This window comes from Micromys minutus, assembly GCF_963924665.1.
Source record: "Micromys minutus genome assembly, chromosome: X".
Taxonomy (NCBI): Eukaryota; Metazoa; Chordata; class Mammalia; order Rodentia; family Muridae; genus Micromys; species Micromys minutus.
The window spans coordinates 15,185,019-15,210,699 of NC_137970.1; the positions used below are offsets into that span (position 1 = coordinate 15,185,019).

Genomic DNA, 25,681 nt, shown 5'->3' on the forward strand with positions numbered 1-25,681 from the left:
TCCAAATAAAAGTATCTTATTTAAAGCCTCTAAAATGGTTGTCCAAAATATATAAGTAGATAATTAACATAGGTATTACAAAAGTATATTAAACTGATTGATTATAGTCTAGGCACATATGAAGCACTTAACCAATATTATCTTTTATGGAACCTCTTGGTCACTATGTAGAGTTGACTATGGCATAAGGTTTCACTGGGGTATTGTACCTTTCTTAGACATTTTATCCTAATCCACGCCAGTTATATTTATTCCCAATTTTATAGACTATCATGTGTTAGAAGTATTGTGAGACTTCAAATACTTTTATATGTCCATTTTTACTTGTGTGTATGTGAACACAAAATCTTTTTAGAGGCTAGAGAAAACAATAAACCAAGCAAGTAGGACTTTAGGAAGCTGAATTAGCCTGTTTCAGGTTAGTTCACCATCCACTCTCCACACCCATTGATTGGCAAATAGTTTCTTCTTTATGCGTGAGTTGTAAGGTCAGGATTTATTGTCAGTGTCCCATTGCTCCATCTCAACCAGTGAATTCTCCTGTGCCATTGAAATACTTGTGTATTTTTAATTGTTTTTATTTTTTCATTTTTTTATTGGATATTCTCTGTATTTACATTTCAAATGTTATCCCCTTTCCCCCACCCCCATCCCCCCTCCCCTTGCCTTCATGAAGGTGCTCCCTCTCCCAACCACCCTCTCCCAACTCAGCACCTTGGCGTTCTCCTACACTGGGAAAACACTGGTCCAAAGGCCTCTCCTCCCATTGATGTCAGACAATGCCATCCTCTGCTGCATATGCAACTGGAGCCATGGGTCCCTTTGTGTGAACTCATTGGTTGGTGTTTCAGTCCCTGGAAGCTGTGATGGGCTTGGTTGGTTGATAATGTTCTTCCCATGGGGTTGCAAATCCTTTCAGCTCCTTCAGTCCTTTCTCTAGCTCCTTCATTGGGGTCCCCGTGTTCAGTCTGATGGTTATCTGCAAGCATCCTCATCCATATCAGTATGACTCTGGCAGAGCCTCTGAGGAGGCATCCATATCAGGCTCCCGAAAGTAAGAACTTCTTGGCATCAGCAATAGTGCTTTGGTTTAGTGGCTGCATATGGGATGGATGCCCAGGTGAGGCAGTTTCTGAGTGATCTTTTCTTCAACCCCTGCTCGTCTATTTGTCCCTTTATTTCCTCCTGTGAGTGTTTTGTTCTACCAGGAGTGGTATAGCTGGGTCCTCAGGTAGTACTAAGATCAATTTTCTGAGGACCCACCAGACTGATTTTCAGAGTGGTTGTACCAGCTTGCAATAGCACGGGGTGTATTTCTCTTTCTCCACATCCTTGCCAGCATCTTCTGTCACCTGAGTTTTTTTTTTTTTTTTTTTTTATCTTAGCCATTCTGACTGGTGTGAGGTGGAATCTCAGGGTTGTTTTGGTTTGCATTTCCCTGATGACTATGGATGTTGAGCATTTCTTTAGGTGCTTTCCAGCCATTCGATATTCCTCAGTTGAGAATTCTTTATTTAGCTCTGTACCCCATTTTTAATAATTTGATTCTCTGGAGTCTAACTTCTTGAGTTCTTTGTATATATTGGTATTAACCCTCTATTAGATGTAGGGTTGGTAAAAGATCTTTTTGCAATATGCTCAGTGCCTTTTTGTTCTTTTGAGTGTCCTTTGCCTTACAGAAGCTTTGCAATTTCATATGGTCCCATTTGTCGATTCTTGCTCTTAGAGCATAAGCCATTGGTGTTTTGTTCAGGAAAATTTCCCCTGTGCCTTTGTGTTCTAAGTTCTTCCATACTTTTTCTTCTTTTAGTTTGAGTGTACCTGGTTTTATGTGGAGATCTTTGATCCACTTGGACTTGAGCTTTGTACAAGGAGATAAGAAAGGATTGATTTGCATTCTTCTGCACACTGACTGCCAGTTGAACCAGCACCACAAGTGACCATAGGTGTGTGGGTTCATTTCTGGGTCTTCAGTTCTATTCCATCGATCTACCTGCTTGTCTCTGTACCAATACCATGCAGTTTTGGTATCAGTATTGATCTGTAATATAGCCTGAGGTCAGGGATGGTGATTTCCCCAGAAGTTATTTTATTGTTGAGAATAGTTTTCTATATCCTGGGTTTTTGGTCATTCCAAATGGATTTGCTAATTTCTCTTTCCAACGCTATGAAGAATTGAGTTGGAATTTTGATGGGGATTGCTTTGAATCTGTAGATTGTTTAGGCAATGCGACCATTTTTACTATGTTGAGCCTTAATTTCCTTCTTCGGAGATTTGAAGTTCTTGTCATACAGATCTTTTACTTGCTTGGTTAGGGTCACACCAAGGTATTTTATAGTCTTTGTGACTATTGTGAAGGGTGCCAATTCTCTAATTTCTTTCTCAGCCTGCTTATCCTTTGAGTAGAGGAAGGCTACTGATTTGTTTGAGTCAATTTTTTATCCAGTCACTTTGCTGAAGTTGTTTATCAGGATTAGGAGTTCTCTGGTGGAGTTTTCGGGATCACTTAAGTATGCTACCATATCATCTGCAAATAGTGATATTTTGACTTCTTCCTTTCCGATTTGTGTCCCTTTGACTTCCTTTTGCTGTCTAATTGCTCTGGCTAGGACTTCCAGTTTTTATGTTGAATAGGTAGGAGGAGAGTGGGCAGCCTTGTCTAGCTCCTGATTTTAGTGGGAATGCTTCTAATTTCTTACCATTTAGTTTGATGTTGGTTACTGGTTTGCTGTATATTGCTTTTACTATGTTTAGGTATGAGCCTTGAATTTCTGACCTTTCCAATACTTTTAACTTGAAGGGGTGTTGAATTTTGTCAAAATCTTTCTCAGCATCTAATGAGATGTTCATGATTATATAGTAAATTATGTTGATTGATTTCTTTCTGTATATTGAACTATCTCTGCAGCCCTGGAATGCAGCCTACTTGATCATGGTGAATGATTGTTTTGATGTGTTCTTGGATTTGTTTTGCAAGAATTTTATTGAGTAATTTTGCATCAAGTTCTCTTTTTTTGCAGGGTCTTTATGTGGTTTAGATATGAGTATATATCATTGTGGCTTTAAAGAATGAGTTGGGTAGTGTTCTTTCTGTTTCTATTTTGTGGAATAGTTTGGAGAGTATTGGTATTAGGTATTCTATGAAAATATGATAGAATTCTGCACTGAACCCATCTGGTCCTGGGCTTTTATTGGTTGGGCGGGGGTGTTTGATGACTGCTTCTATTTTGTTTAGCAGTTATGGGACTGTTTAGTTGGTTTATTTGATCCTGATTTAACTTTGGTACCTGGTATCTGTCTAAAAAGTTGTCCATTTTTTCTAGATTTTCCAATTTTGTTCAGTATAGGCTTTTGTGGTAGGATCTGATGATTTCTTGACTTTCCTTGGTTTCTGTGGTTATGTTTCCCCTTCATTCCTGATTTTGTTAATTTGGATACTCTCTCTGTGCCCTCTAGTTAGTCTGGGTAAGGGCTTATTAATCTTGTTGAAGAACCAGCTCCTGGTTTTGGTGATATGTATAGTTCTTTTTGTTTCTACTTGGTTGATTTCAGCTCCGAGTTTGATTATTTACTGCCGTCTAGTTCTCTTGGGTGTATCTGCTTCTTTTTGTTCTAGAGCTTTCAGCTGTGCTGTCAAGTTGCTAGTGCATGCTCTCTCCAGTTTCTTTTTGGAGGCACTCAGAGCTATAAGTTTTCCTCTTAGCCCTGCGTTCAATGTGTGCCTTAAGTTTGCATACGTTGTGCCTTCATTTTTGTTAAATTCTAAAAAGCCTTTCATTTTTTTCTTTATTTCTTCTTTGACCAAGTTATCATTGAGTAAAGAGTTGGTCAACTTCCATGTGTGCTTTTTGTCATTTTTTTCTTGTTATTAAAGACCAGTCTTAGTCCATGGTGATCTGATAGGATGTATGGGATTATTTCGATCTACTTCTATCTGTTTAGGCCAGTTTTGTGACCGAGTATATGGTCAGTTTTGGAGAAGGTACTGTGAGGTTCTGAGAAGAAGGTATAATCTTTTGTTTTAGGATGAAATGTTCTATAGATGTCTGTTAAATCCATTTGGTTCATAACTTCTTAAGTTTTACTGTATCTATCTTTACTTTCTGTCTCCATGATCTGTCCAGTGATAAGAGTGGGGTATTGAAGTCTCCCACTATTATTGTGTGTGGTACAATATATCTTTGAACTTCAGTAGGATTTCTTTTATGAATGTGGGCACCCTTGCATTTGGAACATAGATGTTCAGGATTGAGGTTCGTCTTGATAGATTTTTTTCTTTGATGAGTAAAATGTGTCCTTCCTTCTACTTTTTTGATAACTTTTGGTTGAAAATCTATTTTATTCAATATTAGAATGGGCCCTCCAGCTTGTTTCTTTGGACCATTTGCTTGGAAAAAAAATTTCCCAGCCGTTTTCTCTGTGGTAGTGTCTGTCTTTGTTTCTGAGATGAGTTTCCTTTGCACACCAAAATGCTGAGTCCTGTTTATGTATTCAGTCTGGTAGTCTGTGTCTCTTTATTGGGGAATTGAGTCCATTGATGTTAAGAGATATTAAGGAATAGTGATTGTTGTTTCCTGTTATTTTGTTGTTTGAATTAGAATTATGTTTGTGTGCTTTTCTTTTTTGGGGTTTCTTGCAAGAAGATTATTTTCTTGTATTTTTAGGGTGTAGTTTTATTCCTTTTGTTGTTTTCCATCTATTATCCTTTATAGGGATGGATTTGTAGAAAGATATTGTGTAAATTTGCTTTTGTCCTGGAATATCTTGGTTTCTCCATCTGTGGTAATTGATAGTTTTGCTGGATATAGTATCCTGGGCTGGCATTTCTGTTTCTCTTAGGGTCTGTATGATTCTGTCCAGGATCTTCTAGCTTTCATAGTTTCTGTTGAGAAGTCTGGTGTAATTCTGATTGGTATGCCTTTATATGTTACTTCTCCTTTTTCCCTTACTGCTTTTAGTAAACTTTCTTTCTTTTGAACATTCAGTGTTTTGACTATTATGTCTTGGGAAGAATTTCTTTTCTGGTCCAATCTATTTGGGGTTCTGTAGGCTACTTCTATGTTCATGGTCATCTCTTTTTATAGGTTAGAGAAGTTTTCTTCTTTTTAGTTTTTGCATCTTCTCTGACTGTTTTGTCTATCTATGGTTTCTATGTTGTCTTCGGCCCCTGAGATTCTCTCTTCCTTCTCTTGTAGTCTGTTGGTGATGCTTCCGTCTATGATTCCTGATCTCTTTCCTAGGTTTTCTATCCTCAGGGTTGTCTTTCTTTGTGTTTTCTTTATTGTTTCTATTTCTCTTTTTAGATCCTGGGTGGTTTTGTTCAATTCCTTCACCTGTTTGCTTGTGTTTTTCTGTGTTTCTTTAAGGGCTTCTACTTGTATATCTGTGTTCTCCCGAACACATCATCCATGTAAGGTATGATTTTAAGCTTAAATCTTGTTTTTCTGGTGTGTTGGGATATTCACTATTTGCTGTGGTGGGAGAGCTGGGTTCTGATGTTGCCAGGTTGTGTTGGTTTTTGTTGTTTAGGTTCTTGGGCTTGCCTCTTGCCATCTTGTTAACTTTGATGTTAGTTAATCTTGTTGTCTCTGTCTGGAGCTTGTCTCTCCTGTGCATCTGTGGGGGACCTGTGCGCTCTGGAAGGAGATGGGTCCTGGGTGGTCAGCTCTCTATGAGCAGGCTGTGAGTTCTGATAGCAATGGGCTGGCTCTAGGTCTGGATGCATATGGAGTCTGGAAGGGTCCAGATTCAAGCAGTACCATGATACCTGCATCTTGAGGGTTTTGACGGCCTCTCCCCTGATAGTCAGTGGAGAGAAAGTGGGGGTTTTACATGTGGGTTCAGGAGGGAGAGTGCTCCTGAGTCTATTCTGGGTGCTCAGCTCTCTGTGGGTAGGCTGGGAGTCCTGATGATGGTGGGTCTGCTCCAGATGGAGGCTGGAACTGAAACACTTTTGTATTAAGGCATTTGATGCCGTTACCATCTAGACAAAGGAAACTGAGAAATTTTGAAACTTACATGCAGAGTTGTGGATAAATCCATAGTTACAGTTCAGCAATTTGCCGTGAATTAAACACAGGTGTGTAACCAAAAGTAGTGAGAATTTGCTTAGGAACTTTGTTTACCTTCTTTCACAGCCCAAGGATGGCTTCCTAAACACATGGCATTAGCTAGGGTGTGCATTATGAACTGTAAATAGTAATCCATGTGCAGAGGTGCTGCTCTGTGGAAGGAATGAAGCCCTTGACTTGTTTCTTTGTCCTAAGAGCATTGAAGCCATCTGTCTGGCAGCCCAAACTCTGACAACTGCCCAGATCTATAGGATCCTTTCAGTTCATTTATTTTTATAAAACAGACTTCCAGGTGTTTTGAATTATATTTAGTTGTGGTTAGTGGCAAATTTATGAGCTGGCTGGCTACAGCTTGACTTGTACCACAGAATCTACAAAAGGTTCTCAGTGTGTCTTTTTCTCTCTCAGATATCTATATCCACATACATCAAATATTTAGATAGGTAGGACCTCTGTACATGGATTACTATTAACACTTAATAAGTAATATAGAAAATATTTTTGCCTCTCAAATTTCAGTATGAAAAAAAATACCAAAATTCTCATTTTCCAACTATTAACTTTCAAATGTTGGGTTTTCATAGGCTATTTGTGTCCTATCCTAGAATTAGACATAACCCTCATTGAGGTTCCTGTGGTTAGGAAACCTGCCTGTTTTCTTTCGAAAGACCTGGTGTGGCTTATAGGGTTGGCATTTTAATCAGCACATAGTAAAATTCCTGGTTAGCACCCAGCTAGGTTGCACATGCCTGTAATTCCAGTGCTTGAAATGAAACCTGATCAGGAGTTGAAGATCATCCTTGGCTATCCTGAACTATTTGACGCCTTGTCTTAGAACCAACCAAACCAAAATAAAATTTAAAAGCTTACTTGAGATACAGATTTAAATTACCCTAAAATCTGGCAATGATCCAAGCACATCACTTAGCTAGAAATCTCTAAGATCTCTGTTTTAGAATAAGGAAGATATATTAAAATGTCATTGTTAGCATTTGACTTAAGGAGAAAAGTGCTCACACTGATAATCTGACATAGTTTGAACTCCTTGCTATGCCAGTCTACTGAGGGTTTTGCCCCCCCTTTTTTTTTACCCCTCCTCCTGCAATAATTTCTTTGCTAAATGTTACATTAACCTTGAGATAAACACTAGTAGGTTCTGAGTTTGCCCACGTATATGATTAATTGAGGAATATATTATAATCACAGAGGTTGGCTATGTGGGCTATAGCTTTTCCTTGTTTTTGTAAGTAGTTAATTCTGTTTGCCCTTGAAAAGCCAGCTCATGAAGTTACACGAAGTAGAGTACAATTAGGGTGTGTGGCTGCTAGGCTGTTTCCTTGAATTTACTGTGGAGGACTTGTTGGTGGTGGCTGAGTGATATTGAGCAATAGGATAGTTTAAACAGACTTAAGAATCCAGCAAGACAAGTTAGAAAATAAGCCAGCTGTGAACTTCTGGCCTTTGAGAGAGATGTGCTGGGCTCCAGTATATTTTGGTCTCTTCTTTCCTTGATTTAAGTTCTTGAATTTAAGGTTTCTTCCCCACACCCACCTCTCCACCACCAGGGTCAGTTTTAGAGCAGTGTTTCTCCAGAGATCTAGAGAAGGAAGGGTTTCCAGTTTCCTTACTTTTTCATTTAAGGGCTTTGTTTAAACCAGGATGGGGTGGGGGAGAAGCAGTTTTTCCACGTGTAAGGGGAGTATCTAGTTGCATTTTGTGGGTTTTTTTTGTTACAAAAGTTCTACAATTGTAGATGTTTAACATTATGTGATGTGATTTTTTTTCCTTGTGTGTGTTAAATTCCATAGCAACAAGAGAAGTGGAAGTTGGATGAGTGCAATAACTCCCATGGGCCCTTTTAGATTCAGCATGTGATCACTGAGGAGAGAAATAAAAGCACAAGTTTCTTCTTTGAATTAAATGATTTATGTGTGCGGTCCTAGCACTTTCCTGGCTGAGGCAGGATTAGGTAGGTGTTCCAGCCCAGTCTGGACTACATAGTCAGTTCTAGTCCAGCTCCGAGTTTGCGTTACAGCAAGACTTTGTCTAAAAAACATTATTATAGTTTGAACAGTCATAACCATATGATCCAAAAGCTTTTCTTTGGCAAGCATTTTGTGTAGCACTGTTGAGGACACTAGAGAACTAGGTCTTGAATTGTGCTGTAGTTCACGGAGCAGTAGAATGGGGCTGATGGTCCAAAGGGAGCCTAGGGAAGGAAGAGAAGAATATCAAGGAATAAATGAGGGCTGGGCTGACCTGTACTGAACACTTAATATTTAGGCACATGGAAGGAGGGGGGTGGCTGAGAAATGCGAGCCTGGCTGGAGATTGATGGTGGGGAATGACAAGGAAGTAGGCTTGAATGGAGAAGGCTGTGGAGAGCTGCCAGGCAGGGGAGGAATTCAGCTAACAACAGGGAATAAGCTCGGAGAGGAATAACTGAGAAAAGAGTGTAAAACAATCACATCCTAGGTATCTGAGCAGAGAGTCGGAATAGAAAATAAAGACATGGGGGGCTGCAGAGATGGCTCAGTGGTTAAGAGCACTGACTACTCTTCCAGAGGTCCTGAGTTTGATTCCCAGCAAGCACATGGCGGCTCATAACCATCGGTAACTCCAGTCTCATGGTACTCCACACCCTCCTCTGGCTTCCACAGGCAAAAAGCATGTACATAATACACAGATATACTATAGGCAAAATGCTAATACGTGTAAAATAAATACATTTTAAAAAGAAAGGAAAGGAATAAGAAAATATTAGACACAAGCAAGTCCAGAGTTAGTGGTAAATTACATTCTGGGACTAAAGGAGGAAGGAGAAAAAAGTAAAACACCTAAGTAGTTAAAACAAAATTACACTGGTGATTGCAGGGAACTTTTCGAGAAAAGAGTCCACCTTTGAGGAAGTATAATGAGTTCATTTTAGATGTGTGATTCAGGTCTCAGTCTCGTTATTGGGTGGTAAATGGTTTGAATTAGATTGTGGCATGAATGAGAGAGCAGGAATTAGATATTTAGAATTTGAAATTCATTAGAGAATAAGGATGTCTGAAAGTCATGACAGAATTTTGAATTGATTAGGGAGATGTATTCTTATCACTGACTAGGAATATTAGGAACATTGAGGGTGAGATGGCAACAAAGATTGAAAGGTAAGCCCATTAGAGAGGTGCACAGGAAACCCAGAAATGAAGATGAGAGCACTTCAAGAATTAGGGAGCCACATTATAGCAGAGTCAAAGAAGAAATGAAGGAGAATAGCAAGTTTCTTGGTTTGTTTGTTTTTAAAAATCTTTGTAGCTTATTAATATTGCTGCTTTATTAAATCATCTTTGTAAAATTATAAGCTTATTATAGCACAACTAATAATAGTGTTTCATTTGATACAGACATGTTTAATCTTGTATTTCATTCTGAGCGAGTAGATATTCTTAGAAATACCTATGATTGTTTTGGCTGCAGAAACCCAGAAAGCAACATTTTTGGCTTATTTATTTACATATTTATTTATTTATTATTTATGGAGAGTTGCCCTTTTCTGAAGGGCAGTACAGGAGGACTGGGTGAGAGGGGGCACAGAGTTGTGAGGGTGAGGGGGTAGGTACTGGGAGGAGAGTAGGGAGGGGAAACTGCAGTCTGGTTGTAATATGTGAGAGAGTAACAAAAGCAAAATCTAAGAGAATTTCATGTGAACATTGCATTTGCATTAGTCTTTCCCTCCAGTTCCTCCCATCTCCTGCCATTCGTTTTCAAATTCACCGCCTCTTACTGTTTCATCATTGTTATGCTCATGTATATAAGTTTATAAATAAACCTGCTGAGATCATTTAATGCTTCTCATATGTGTTCAGGGCTGACCTCTTGGGAGTGGCTAACCTACCAGGGTCTCATCTCTAGAGAAGAGTTACTCTCCTCTTAGTAACCATTAACTGTCTGTAGCTCTTCATAGAGGGAACCATATTGTTGCTGTTTCCTGGGTGGAGTTTCCCTGTCATTTATAGAAGGTTTATCTTGAGTTTGCTGTGGGGCAAACAGCATATGGCAGAAGCCTGTACATGCTCTTTTAAAATGTATAACAGTATTAGGTAAGTATTGTATGGGCAATGAGCCACACCCCTAGCTCTTAAAGTCAACTTTAGTATGAGAGAGTTAAGGTGTAGAAGTATCAGGCATTTGCTCTTAAGGGTCAGTTCAAATCAGACAGGGTCAGGAGATTCTCATTCTCTGGATTATTTATAATGTCTTTCCCCCCATTTTTCAGTGAGCAAGTGAAGGAACAGTAATTTTTAACTCAGTGTATCTTATCTGCTGGTCATAATTTCAGATCAAGACTTACTCATAAACTTGTATCATTATGGAGTAAGATGTGGGTGGTATTTGTCATGTTAGTAGCCACCACACCTTAGGTAGGTGGCTAGAACTGAGACTGAAGGATGGAGTTTGTCATGCAATAAGACACTCCCTGAAACCCTCTTGAATTAGTAAACCACTTTATCCATATGGTGCAATATGGATGAGGAGAAGCGATTTATTTGAATGACTGCTGATAAGACATTTTGGGGCTCTTGAAATGGCAATACTTAGACCAAAAATGGGAACTGAATAGGTTTATTTCCTAAGGAGTTAGGGAGACCTTACCTCTGTCTGAGGCCTGGGGAAAGATATCGTGCAATGCAAAAAAGTTGGATATAAAGCAGGATGTGTGGAAAAGCTCTATGAGACATTCATAACAAAGACATACTTAGATCAGACTTTTGCAGGAAATGGGAAGTGCAGGGCACTGAAGGCTCCTAAGAAAAAGCTTAAGCAGAGAATGAATTTACTCATCCTGCTCCCCAGCCAAGTGGTGAGATGTAATGCGTTTATGTACCAAATGAATGGTGTAACTGTCTCTGTTTCTAGAGGGGACTTGAGCTCATGAGTAAGCTCCCTCCAAGTTGTCAGGGTTTTTGTTTTATTTATTGAAGTTTCCCTTTAGCAATAAAAATGAAATCCACTCAGATGCCATTGTTATCATGCATTATGTCTTGGCTTTCAAATTACTGGCATTGGGAAATGAGGAAAGTATTAGTGTTTCGTATACTTTTGGGGGAGATCACCAGCACAGCGCAGGTAGCCTGCCCAGGGCCAAAGGCAGAAAAAATACATTGAATGCCTCGGTGTATGGGAAGCATACAGTATTCGGTTCTTTATTCATAACGGTGCAGCATGAGCAGTTTAGTGAAGTGCACTATGCTATGACCACTCCACTCCTACTGCTGATAGCACTCTTGGTTTGAGCAATGATCTGTGTTAATGCTGGAGCCCATGTCATCCTCCCTCTCCCTCCCTCCCTCCCCCCCTCTCTCCATATTATCTATATTTTCATGTGCATATGTGTATTATGGGCACATATGTGTGCAGGTACATGTACCTATGTACATGAGAAGGCTAGTGAGATAGCCCCCCTTTGTTACTGCCCACCGGTTCTTTTGAGGCAAGATCTCTCACTGAATGACATCTTGCATGGTGCACCTAGTCTGGCAGCCAGCAAGCCCCCAAATTCCTTGTTTCTGTTCTCTTCAGTGCTGGGGTTACAGGCCTATGTGGGAGCTATGGATAGTGGCATCCAAACTTTGGTCTTCATGTTTGTGCATTAAGTACTCTTTAACTGCTGAGCCATCTCTCCATCTTTCCAGTCCTGTCTTTGGCATTTTCTTCTGTAACCTTGCTCAAGCTTGACCACTCAAGGTCTGTAGATCATTGAAAGTATACCTCACACTCATTTCTGTTATATTGGTTTGGCAATCATCATGATTTAAGCATTATTCTAAAGGCTATTGCAATATTTGTCTTCATAGAACTGGGCAGAATGGGTTGCTAGTTCTGGAAGGAGTTTCTGACATGCCCTGAATCATTCCTAAACTCTTCATCAGTAGATTTTGAGGACTATATTCAGAGCTTCCTAGTGCATGTTTGTATTTCCACTGACCACTAGGTTAAGCTTTCTAAATGAGCAACTTCTTCTCCAATTAGAAACTCTGATACTACCCATTGTCTGTAGATCATCAGAAACTTCTGCCCATCTGGACTAGCTGCCTTGCTTGAATAACTGATTTTAAACCAGTCATTTAGAAATTGTACTATTGATTTTAATCTTACTCAAGTAGTGAACTTCATAAATATTTGAATCAAGGTTAGTTTATATTTTATTTCTCTTCATATTCAAATGTATTCATTTATCAGGAGAAATAACAAACCACTACAGGTGTCAAAGACACAGTTTTAATACTTTATCTGGCATAATGTACCTTCAGTCTCTGACCTGTTTTCACTATGTTCTTCCTCAAAAGTGAGCATTTTAATAGAAGATTTCACATCTGGGTCTTTTCCTTAGCTCTCTTTATCTCTCTTTTAATTGCATTTGTTGAACATAAAAATAGACATTAGTTGAACATATGTGTGGACATAGCTATAAGCAAGCTGTCCTTGTGATCCCAGATAAGAATGAAGATGAACTCTTGGAGTATAAGGCATCTGTGGGTATGTTTTAGTGACAGGTCTAAGGCCTATTTTACTGCTCCATGTGCCAATGCTGATGGGTCATATTTAGCCATTCTACTGTTTCAGATACTGATGCTGGCCATGGTGTTCCTGCTAGTCTTTATAGTGACCATGAGAGTCCACAGCAGGTATAGAGATGAGATATGGCTGTTAATGGCAAAACAAGGAATCCCAAAGCCAAAACTATGTTGCGCTGCTTGAGTGACACAAATGTTGGAGGTGTGTGGAAGCTTCAGTCCTATTTCCTGTCATCTTTTTTGCTTAGACATGCTTCGACAATCTTCACTCTTCATGACACATCTTTACTCCTGCTATGACATAGGGATCCATATACATGAGGTGAGCCTTCTCATGAGCAGACATGCCCACAAATCACAGATGGACAGATCCTCTGCCGTACTACTTCCACTTCCAGCCTGCTTGGTACCTCATGGATCACTCTCTCATGTTATTTGTGTATTTCTTTTTCCATACGTAGTTGTTTTTCATTTTTATTGGATATTCTCAGTATTTACATTTCAAATGTTATCCCCTTTTCCCCTCCTCCCATCCCACCTCTCTCTCCCCTTGCTTCCATGAAGATACTCCCACTCCCAACCACCCTCTCCACCTCAGCACCTTGGCATTCCCCTACACTAGGAAAACACACCTTCACTGGGCCAAAGGCCTCTCCTCTCATTGATGCCAGACAATGCTGTCCTCTGCTGATTATGCAACTTAGCCATGGGTCTCTCCATGTGTGCTCATTGGTTGGTGTTTTAGTCCCTTGGGAGCTCTGGAGGGTTTGGTTGGTTGATAATGTTGTTCTTCCCGTGGGATTGCAAACCCCTTCAACTCCTTCAGTCCTTTCTCTAGTTCCTTCTCTCTCATGTCTGTTTGTTTATCTGTTTGTCCATCTGTCTGTCCAACCATTGGTCCATCTGTTGGTCCATCTGTCCATCTGTCCATTTGTCCCTGTCTGTTGGTCCATCCATCCATCCATCATCTGTTTATCTGTCTGTCTGTCCATCTATCCATGTCTGTCCATCCATTGGTTAGCAAGATCTGTCTGTCTGTTTGTCCATCTATCCGTCCGTCCACCCACCCACCCACCTATCTATCTGTGTATATATATATATATATATATATATCATGAGATGGGACCTTGCTATTTAGTTGTCCTGGTATTCTCTACTTAGCCCAGGGTAGCTCCACTCAAGACAGTTCTCCTACCTCAGCCTCTATAGTGGTAGGATTAGAACATGCACTACTAAGCCCAGCTTGAGAAAACCTTTTGATTATTTGTCCTACTTATTCACATATTCCTGACATAGCAGAGGGTTTACTGGGCTTGAATCTTGTATATGCATGTGTGTGCATGTATGTGTGTTTGTGTGTGTGTGTGTGTGTGTGTGTGTGTATGTGTGTGTGTGTGTAGGACCATAGATGCATCCTCAAGTCTTGAGTGGTGAAATAAATAAATGTGTGTATTTTTTCATCCTCTCTTTTATACATGGAGCTTATAGGAGAGTGAAGTTTCTAGTGTCCCTTAGCAGGCATGCATGTATGCACACATGTGCATGTGCATGCATGCACACACACACACATCAAAAACAGAAACAAAATACAGCAGTAGCACCAGAACAGAGAGAGTTCATGTGTCTTTTCTGTTATCTAGAAGCAATGAAGACTGGGAGTGTAGACATGTTTATTATATCCTCCTTAGCCTCCGGTAAAAGTACAGATGATACACACATAGATACAAGAGAAGGAGGCCACTTATCACCACATGCCTCCTCATTCTGATGTTTGTGCACATCTTCTGTTATCGAGGAAGACAAGAAGAATCACACTTGCTTACATGTCTCACATGTTGATATGTGAGCTTGATTCTGCCTTGTTAATGTCTTAATTCTGTCCTACACATGGAGTCTATAATGTGCTTTCTGAGGTGCACTCTTGTCTTTTTAGCCTAGTGTGCTTTCTGAGTACCATGCCAGGATGCATGTATGATGATGAACTTAAGACAACAAATTATTTCTGAAACAAACACAGATGCCTTCTTCCCATCTCTGTCATGTGCATATGCATTGTGGTAGTTTGAATGAGAATGACCCCATAGGCTCATGTATTTGAAAGCTTAGTTACCAGGGAGTAGAACTCTTTGTAAAAGATTAGGGGGTATGACCTTGTTGGAGTACAAGATGTGACTTTGTTGCAGTAGATATGGCCTTGTTGAAGTAGATGTGGTCTTGTTGGAATAGATGTAGCCTTTTGGAGTAGATGTGGTCTTGTTGGAATAGATGTGGCCTTGTTGAACAAGTTGTGTCAATAGGTAAGAGCTTTGAATTTTCAAAAGACCTCACCAGGCCCAGCTTGCAGAACAGACAGGAGTTCTCAATTCCTTCTTCAGCACCATATCTTCCTATATGCTGCCATGCTCCCTGTCATAATGATAACAGACTAACCCTCTGAAGCTATAAGCCCCAAATGAAATGCTTTCTTTGAGAAGTTGTCTTGGTCATGATGTCATTTCACAGCAATGGAACCACAATAAAACAAACACACATTTATGGCAGTCCCTGAGCTTTTTCTTACTGTGTTTTCTTTTGTGATGGTTAACAGGTATTTCACTCATGGCCCTGCACATCTTAGGCATATACCCTACAACTGAACTATACCCCAACACTCCCTCCAGCTTTCTTGATATATATTTCTCTTTCTTCTTATTTATTATTTATTCCTTCACTCACATATATGAGTCCAGTTTTCTAGAAAGTAGAGCCACATCACCCTTGGTTCTCATCTACTTGTGAGCATTCAAAGCTTTGGGGTTTGGTAGATAGTTTCATTGCCTTGAAAGTGGAACGAGGGAATATTCTGGCTTATTTTATTACTAGTTTTTTGTTCTTGGAATAGCAATTTACCTTGTGTCTCAAATTTTTACAATCTGTAAATGGGGGTAAATAGTTGTACTAACTTTTCATATTTATGTTGCTGAATTCCATTATTTTTTGTTCAACTGGATATTGGACATCTGCCCCCGATGTCTAATAAGCATCTTAAACTTTAATGCATCAAAAGCTGAAGTCCTGGTTTTCTTCTCTTGCCTTTCAAAAAGAGTAGCTCCTCTTACAGTGTTGTATAACTCTGATTGCATCCCCCAGTTGCTCAAGCCAAGGCTGTAGAACATTTGAGTAGGCTAGAGTTTCTAGACATATCTTTGAAATTTATTTATTTATTCTTTTGCTCTTTAAGTCTAGGGCATTATGAAATGTAATTGGCTATTCTTTTAGAATATATGTCCAATCTGACATACATTAGAAGTGGCTAATATCCTACTACCTCCTTTACTTCCACCTTCATTACCTCATCCCTGGGCTCAAAAGACCCTGTGCTTTACCTTTTGTGTAAGCACACAAATATGATCAGGAGATAGAGCCTACTTTTTGGGCTCTCTTTCTGATGGCTCATGTTACAGATTCTTAAGCTTTCTGTTTTTGCTTGTTGATTTTTATTTTGATCACATGATCACAATGTAAAACAGACAGGCTTTCAACTTAACCATTTACCTGCCTCAGCCTCCCAATGCTGAGATTATGGAGGTGTGCTGCTCCACCCAGATCATATGCTAACCATGCTTGCTATTTGTTACGTATGACCTGTTATTGTTTCATCTGTGGAACAGGGAACATTTCTTCATAGATATTTGTGGGAACAAACTCGTTATATATGAAAAGTACTTAATGTTGCAGATTGGTTCAGATGTTATTTGTGTTAATTCAGCTCCCCAAATCATATGTCTGTGTTGAGGGTCTCTGCTCTCAGTTGGCTCTGATTGGGAAATAAAGTTGCCAGCGGTCAATGGCTGGGCAGGGAGATAGGCAGGACTTTTAGGATCCCCAGGCAAGAAACACAGGAGAAAACAAAGAGGGGATTTCGTCATGACAAAGGCATAAGAGACAGACTATGCCGGCATGTGTGTGTCTTTTATTTGTGAATCCAAAACACGTGTGCAGGTGTAGAGGAGGCGCACACATCCACCAGAAACATAGACTAGATTAACAAATTACCACAACTTAATACTCTGCCAAGAGCAAATATTAGACTGGCATTAGGAATAAAAAGAAAAGAAAGAAAAGAATATAAAAAACAAGTGGGAGGGGGCAGTCAGCGTAATATAAAGTGAATGAGTAAAATAAAACTAGTTAAAAGAAGAGTATGAAAATAAAGTCCATTGGAAGTGAATATTCCTAAAGGCATGTATGTGTCATGTTCACAAATACCCTTTTCATTGCACTATATCTAAGGAAGTCATCATACCTTTCAGGACCAACAGACAACACAAAGTCACACCCTTGTACATGCATGCTGATGTGTATATGTGTGTGTGTGTGTGTGTGTGTGTGTGTGTATATGCAGGAGAGCAAGCCTACAGATTTGCTTTTTCTCTTCCATGCCTTGAGTGTAGGACCGTTGACATCTTAACTACCCTCCCACACCCAAGGCTTGCAGGAGAGCAAGCCTTCTCTTCTCTCTCCTGTGCATAGGCATGACTTCATATACATCTACAGCAAAGACATGACGCTTCTCTCTCACATGCTGTCTGTGTGGGATGCATATATAGTCATACACCATTGCTATTTGCCATCTCTTTCAAGTGACTTTTCCTGCCTGTGCACTCCTCTCGGTCAGCATGTGTGTGTCCCCCGTCTCACCCACCATCAGTTTCACATAGCTGGTTCGTTGTTCCTGTGTGCTCCCTGGGCTGCTTGCTATTGCTTGTTGTGCCAAGAGAGTGAACCCTTTCCTGCTCCCTCTCTCACATCCCTTGCATGGTGGAGGGTGAGCTCTCTGAAAACCCCTCCCACATGCAGGGTTTGCAGGATGGTGAGCTTCAGCTTTCCTTGCTCTCTTGTGCATGGTGGACATATGCATAGATACAACTTCCCAAAAATAAAGCTCACACCCAAGGACACAGCCCTCTGTCCTTTCTTCTGCCTGTCATGCACATAGATCTTGCCAGAGAGAAAGACTGCTATGACTTTTTCTTTCTCGAAGAAGGGTTCTTGTGTCCCATGCTGCCTTTGAACTCCCTACATAGCTAAGGATGATGACTTAGCACTTTTTTGGGGGGACAGGGTTTCTCTGTGTAGCCCTGGCTGTCCTGGAACTTACTCTGTAGACCAGGCTGCCCTTCAACTCACAGAGATCCATCTGCCTCTGCCTTTGCCTCTGCCTTCTCGGTGCTAGAAATAAAGGCTATGCCTGGCTTGATCCTCATTTCTGATCTTCATGCCTCTTTGCCCTGAGTGCTAGGATTGTAGGAATGTACTACCACAGCTGGTTTCTATGGTGCCAGGGATCAGACACAGGGTCCAGGGAGTTCTAGGCATGCTGTTATCAACTAAGTTATACTTCCAGACTTCTTACCTTTTGATTTTATATTTTATTTTATTTTGTACAGAGTATGGACCCTTACCTTTGGTGCCTAGGAAGAATGGAAGTATTTTGTCCTGGTCTTGCTTTTCTTGTATATAGGGGAGCAGAGAGCTTTCTCAGGACTCTCATACTCAAGTTAGCTGAAAAGAAAGCCACCTAGCTAATTTTCACAAACTTCTGCTATGAGGGAATTTGTACCTGTTTCTCTAGATCCACTTGTCCACATATAGTCTAGGTCTCACAGTGTTATGCCTTTCCACATACACACTTCTTTGCACAGGAGAGTGTATTATGGCTTTCAGACATTTATTTGGGCATTTCTTTTTGTGTTTGATACTGAAACTCTTTCTCTTGAAAGTTGGAGCTTTTTCCTCATTTTGTCCCAGACCTAGGGTTCACAGCTGATTTGTTTGGTGGGCTATTCAGCAAATGTTGCTTAGTTATCTTTTAAATATTTTTTACTTTGTGTATTTCCCTATGTACCACGTGTACACTACTAATCAGGACTATTAGGGAGAGGAAGGCAGTAAACAAAATGTGTTCTTACAGCATCGAAGCCATTGAAGCAGTGGTACAGGTGGTGAAGAGGGTAAGCCATAGGAGGAAAGAATACTAATGATTACTGTGAATCTGTACAAGGGAAGGTTTGGTTTTTCATAACCCAACAAAAGCCATTGTGCCATTATCATTTTTAGAAATAATTACGGATTCCTTGACAACATATGTCCATTGTTCAAATTTCCGTTTCTTTCAGAGGTATCATAAACTAGGATCTAAATAGGGCCCTTGCATTAATTTGATGGACCAGTATTTTAAGTACCTTTGAATTAGAAGCCCATCTTTCTTTTTCTTTCCTCATAATTATTTGTTGGAAGAAAGTAGGTCATATGTCTGCCTCGCTTTTCACAGTCCGGGGTTTTTATGAGCACATTTCTCTGATGCAGTTTCCATGTTCCTTTTATTTGCATTTCCTATTAATTGAGAGTTTTCTCTGAGAGCCTGATTAGATTCGGGCTTCATTTGTGAGGAGGGAGGAACTGCCTCCATTCAGGGACACCGGGTCTCTGTGTGTGCTAGTTTGCCACAGATGCTCAAATCCTAGAACCATCATTTCATTAGCAGTTGTAAAGCAATGGCATTACATTATCCATCCTCCCCTTTGGAGCTGGGTTACTTCTGTAAAGTAAAACGTCCCCTCATTTACTATTTGTTTACCTACTAATGACATTTTTTTTTCTAAGAAAGACAGGGTAAAATGCTTGACTCTCCTATCATGAGTAAAAATAATGAGTTTGTTCCTAGCATATTGCAAAGACATGTTTTCAAAGCCATTTTGATAAACAGGGATTTAAGTGTATTTACTTTTCCCCTCATTACAGTTTGCCCCAGTAAAGCCCAAATCTTCCATCTTCTGCCAGTGTGAGCTTCTTCAAATAGGGTGTCACATGTCTATAATCCTACACTTAGGGTATAGAGGCATGAATATTATTGCAAGTTTGAGGCCACCATAGGCCACATAGTGAGAACCCTGCCAATATAGACCCCGTGTCTGAAAGTCAAACTTAGTTGGTAGTTTGTTCTAGTAGTTCTTTAATAACTTCTCTGCCTTCAGGGATTCAAGAATGCTTCCAACTCATTGTTATCATCACTTCTGACATCGGATATGCTTTCAACAAGCATTTCTTTCTTTAAGTCAGTCGACGTATTAGAGTTCATATATTATGTGGGCATTGGGGTTCTCATTGCGTCTGGACTGGTAGTTGTTTTTAAGCTTCTTCATGATCAGAGCAACAGCATCAACAAAATGTTTATAATTGTTCTGTCTCATACTGTTAATAATAGATAAAATATATTATTCAGCTCAAGTTCTATTTATAATGCAAAGTTAGAGTTATTAGGGATTGGATATCCCTTGGTTTCATAACTTTCATTTTGACTGTTGTATGGCAAAACAGGAGGGTACCAGAGGCTGACTAGGAAGCCCCTGAAATAATATAGGTGTTGTGAGGTCTGATGGAGGCTTGGGGCAAGGCAGTAATGCTGATGATTGTTAAATGTAGTCAATTATGAATGTACTTCAAAAGCACAGCCATTTGGATTTTCTGATGTTGGATGTGAAATATGAGAGGAGTCCAAGGCGGACTTCTTTTTCTTCTTTCTCATAAACAAATTGTACACATGTCTGGGTACCACCTCTACCTCCTCTTTAATCCTTAACACCTCGAGCTTTCCTAGTGCACATTAAGTACCTGGGCAAGGCCTCACAGAAAGCAAGCATCCTCTGCACAAAGAAAGCATGTATTTATCACCTCTCCTAGTTACTTCTGCAGAAGATTTTCAGCATCTCTTGAATTTGCTCATCCAAAAGTAGGTAACGAATGAGGGGTTATGACTGTATTGTGTGGTAAGGGTTGTATCTAAGAATAAGTTCCTTATTCTTGTAAATCCTCTTTTCATGTGTTCAAGGACCGTAAAAAGCGAATTTTGTCCTAATTCCTCTATGCAGCCCTTGGGATCCAGCTTTTTAAATTTTTTTTTTGTCTGTTCCTTCCCTGTGATACCTGCTGCTAGTGCTTTCTACATGCAGCACATGGAGCTGGGATTCGGAGAAGAGGGTTCTTTTTAAAGATGGAGGCAGATGTATTTGTACATTACCTTCCTCTCTTGTTCGCCTGTGTGTATTTATAGCTAAGTACTTTTTAACAATGGGAATTTCTGAGAAATATGGTTGTTAGGTGATTTTTGTCATTGTATAAATGTTATGGAGTTGCCTAGTTACTGGTCTGTTGCTGCGAAGAAACACCATAGCCAAGGCAACTTACAAAGGAAACGATTTAATTGGGGGCTTATTAAAATTTCAGTGATTCCATGATGGCAGGGAGCATGGCAGCAAGCAGGTGGGCATGACTGCTGGGCCAGGAGCTGGGAGCTCATATCTTACTGCAAGTTATAGGCAGTGGAAGGAGAGAGAGAGAGAGAGAGAGAGAGAGAGAGAGAGAGAGAGAGGGAGGGAGGGAGGGAGGGAGGGAGGGAGGGAGGGAGGGAGGGAGGGAGGGAGGGAGGGAGGGAGGGAGGGGGAGGGAGGGAGGGAGGGAGGGAGAGACAGAGAGAGAGAGAGAGAGAGAGAGAGAGAGAGAGAGAGAGAGAGAGAGAGAGAGAGGGAGGGAGGGAGGGAGGGAGGGAGGGAGGGGGAGGGAGGGAGGGAGAGACAGAGAGAGAGAGAGAGAGAGAGAGAGAGAGAGAGAGAGAGAGAGAGAGAGAGAGAGAGAGAGAGAGAACACAAACAAGCTTGGGCCTGGCTTGGGGTTTTTGAAGGCTTAATGTCTACCCCTAGTTGCACACCTCCTCGAACAAGTCCACACACCTTCTAATCCATGAATGTGTGAGGGCAATTCTCATTAAACTACCATGGGAGTATATAGTTAAACGAATAGGGATGTAGCATTACTAGGTGATGTAATCTTCTGTGAGTACCATTGTATATGTAGTTTGTGGTTTACCAAGGCATCATGCGATGTGTGACTCTAGTTCCTAGTGTATGCTAGTGTGCTGGTAAGTGGAGCCAATGGTAAGTTGGGTAGTCTGGTCCCTTGAGCATACCGACTGGCTGGTGCCTACAGGAGGATGCAAACCATTCACACTGTGTACGATCACATGCATGCTTGGGATGCTGCAGAATGAACTTACTCTAGCCTCCACTTTTTGAGCATCAAACCTTATTCTTCACATTCTCAACACACCTAGGCACCTCGAGATGTGAACAGAGTCCTGGTAACATAACTTTGTTCTCTTACACCTCTAAGGAAGGGCAGTGGGATCTCTTTGTTTTTCGTCTTTGATGGAGGTGTTGTAGGAAGGCATACTTTTTGTTAACACTGTTTGGCACTTTGCTTTTTTTTTTTTCTAAAAGTGTTTCAATTTTTATTTACGACTATTTTAGGAAGAAACTTGAACATTTTGCCTTTTGAATATACATAATCTGGCTGTATTTATACCCCACTTTATTATTCTTATTATGTCGTATTTTATTTAGTGTGTTTAACTCCTTTATATGTACATATGTAGATGGTCATAGATGTGCGTATGCATAAGCTAGATGGATAGGAGAATAAATATGAAAGAGGCCCACCTATAGCTATGTGTACACCATATACAGGTCTGTGAGCATGTATGGTTTCTTTTGTTGTTTGATGCAGTTGTTTTCTCACAGAGAAAATGCCTTCTTTTGTCATTCATTTTACTCTTCTCTCTCCTTCCCTCTCTCTTTCCCTCCCTCTCTCTTCCCCTCTCTGTGACATATAGTAGGAAAGTGAAAGACTGAAATTTGTGATACTGTCTTTCATATCCCTCATAGGAAGAAGCGTCAGCCTCATTGATTTAGGCTTACTGAAGCAGAATTACCAGAGAGCCAGTCATTGCACTGTCTTTAGCATATTCTCCCAGTTACTAATATTCATGCCTCTTTCACCTGGCTTTTGCATATATGAGTATAACCATACTATTGTAAAAAGGATATCCATTCAGTCACATATGTACCAAAATAGGAGTGTAAGAGGTAAAAATAATAATAGCCAAGGGCTAGGTACCGCAAAACTCTAGGCTTGCATCTTATTTAATTTTCTTGGTATTCTTTAAAAAGATAGCATTTGGTATTCTCCTTTTTCAGAAGTAATCCATGAGCCTTGGGGAAGGCAGGTAGATTCTTTAATCCAATACATGGTGAAGTATAGGTTTGAACCAGAGTTTGTAGATACCAAACTCCATGGTTTTCATGATGCTGGTGAGGTCCCTGGAGTATACACACTAGCATCACCCAGTCCTTTTTAGAAATACAAAATCTTGAGCTCGTTAATCAGAAACCTCTGTCAGCTATCTCCTGGATAACTGAAGTAACTATCAAGATTTGATGTGTGTTAAACGTAAGGATGCTAATCTCTACTGCCACCTTGTAAGCTGACGCCTCCTCTCCGTTTCTCTGTCTCTCTCTGTCTCTGTCTCTGTGTGTCTCTCTCTTTTTCTTTCAGTATTTTTTTTTTAACTTTTAAAGATGAAAACAAAAATATATCTAAAAGTGAAGCTTCTGGAAAACCCACTAGTTCTTCCCGGTCTTGTATAACTCCTCAAACTTGATCTTTGCCTCCCACCTGGCCTTGAGTTTGTTTCAAAGCTGGGTCTCTGAACACATCCTTGTTGACAACAGTTTTGTCCAAGGGGATGTCCACAGAGTACCTTGTGGGCATGAGGTGGTTGTAGTTATAAACTTTCACAAAGGACTTGATCTTGGATCGCTTGGTGATTTTCTTCTTGCCGATGGCAGCTGTCACTTTTCAGGGATAGCAGTCAATTCCAGCCACCAGGGCATGGCTGTAAGGGTGGTCTGAGGTGCCATCATCAATGTTCTTCAGGATGATGGCTTTGCATCCAGAGTAGCATCCAGCCAGGACCAGCACCACTTCCCCGGGTTTCATGAATTTGCCCATTTTTACAGCAAGGAGCGGGCACCCAGCAGAAAGGAAAAGGACATTTCTGCTAACCTTTCTCTTTCAGTATTTTGTATCTCTGGTCTTATATTTTTCTTATCTCAGAATAAAATATATAGGTATTCATTTAGATAAGCTTCTCTGTCTGTCTCTGTATGTGCGTGTGTGATTTAGACATCTCTCTCTCTCTCTCTCTCTCTCTCTCTCTCTCTCTCTCTCTGTGTGTGTGTGTGTGTGTGTGTGTGTGTGCAGGGTGCATAGATCAACCTCAGGTGTTTTCTCTTAGGAGACATCTACCCTGGGTTTTGAAACAGTCTCTCATCGGGATCTGGGGCTTTCTCTGATTCCTCATTGCTATGATTACAGGAGCCCCATCATGCTTGACTTTTTATGTGGAGGCTGGGGGTTGAACTCAGGTGTAATGTGAAGCTCAAGAACCTTGTCTTTTTCTCATTACAATTAAGTACCTTGTGTAAAGGCGAGCCCATGCACTCTAATATGCTGTGAGCCCTTTGCCCTGCTTCTACTTCTCTGATCCTTGCTACCTGGGTGAGTGTTTACCCAACAAGGCTTCTGAGAGCCAGACTTCTGTGTTTGTAAAGGACAGAGAACATTACTCTTCCTCCTTTTGTGCGTTGCACAAAAGCATATCGACCAAACTTCTCCTTGGGATTCAGAGCTTGGCAAACGAGCGTAGAGCTGTTAGCAAGCAATGCTCTGGCCTTGCCCTTGTGCAGCATGTAGGTAAGGTAGAAGGATCACATTCTTTATCAGCTGTTCCATCTCCGTGCCTTAAAGGGGGGTGTGGGTCACAGTATGGGCTTCTTATTAACACTTCTACTTTGCAGTCACACAGCACATGGATTTATGAAGAAGAGAACATTCTGTTTGCCTGAAGAGTCATAAATGACCACACAGAACTCTTGTTTTGGCAGCACGCATGCATGTGTGCCTGTGTGAGCACACATACATAGGAAGAGCAGGTTCCTGAGCCTTCTTGTTTGCTCCCCCTCTCGAATCCTTGGAACCTAGGTGTGAATGCTGCTTCAGTGCAACACACCTGTTCAAGGATTCAAAGAGGCTGAGCCTTATCTGCGTGTAGAATGGCCCATGCATGTACATTTCGCCTGCCACTTTTCCTCCTCCTGTTCTACATTTGATTTTTAGCTGCCAGACCTTGTTGTGTGCATTTTCTAATGGGAAAATAGACTTCATCGTGTTCAGTAGACATGCTTCTACGTCTCAGCCTGAGCTTTCTCAATTCTCAACTTGCTGAGGGTAGGATCATGTAATGAGGAGCACACATCAGGTGCTGCTACTCAGGCAACCCATTTGTTACATCAAATGATAACCCCTGTTCCACAAAGTTTGAATTGTATAAAGTCAGTGGAAAGGAATGGAGTGTCCTCTTATACCGTACTCTCTTTCAGCATGTGCATACATTTTCAGATCCCAGCCTTCTTGCTACCTTCCACACATACATCAGGCACACACAAATTCCCAAGAAAGAACTGGAAAGATACCATTTTGTATTTATAGAAGTTTGCTCTGAAAGAGTATGCTCATGGTGGGGGCAGATACATGTATACATCTCAGACAAGGGTGTCAGGCTTGGATCTAGGCAGTGCTGTTTGGCTGGACCAGGGCAAGGAAAGTTAACTATTATATACAGAACACACAAACCTGGTATAGGTGCCTGGGCCTTCTGCTCTGCTCGTCCTCTCTAATCCTTGGCCCTGGGTGAAAATGCTGTTTGTATGCAATGCACCTGGGCAAGGATTTGGGGAAGGTGAGCCTGATCTGCATGGAGAAGGACAGGAGGTCTGAGCATCATGTCTCATCTGTTTGCTGCCTGCAGACTTCCTTTATGCCTTCCCCACTAGTACCTTCTTTCCTGCTACAAATAAAATGGGCATGGTGCCTGGAAAAAATGAATGTGATAAATTGGACTTCTCCCCACCTGGATTTTGTGTAGCTAGAACTTTATTACCACCTATGACCTTAACATGTATGGAGGACAAGCCGGGGCACATAGTAAACTCTGTATTGACCCAAGTCCAAGGCTTTTCATTCTAGCTCTCATACTGACTCCTATAAGATAAATTCTTCTTCAGCTCAACTCTTGGAGGAATTCACAGGGCAAAGAACAGTAAGGCTTCCTG

General features: G+C 40.7%; 1 pseudogene across 1 annotated transcript; it reads right to left on the bottom strand.

Moving 5' to 3' along the window:
* Positions 1 to 23,104: 23,104 nt before the first annotated feature.
* LOC308415568 (large ribosomal subunit protein eL27-like) lies at positions 23,105 to 23,519 on the bottom strand (annotated as a pseudogene). The gene has a single exon. The product of its transcript is annotated as a large ribosomal subunit protein eL27-like (transcript).
* Positions 23,520 to 25,681: the final 2,162 nt, after the last annotated feature.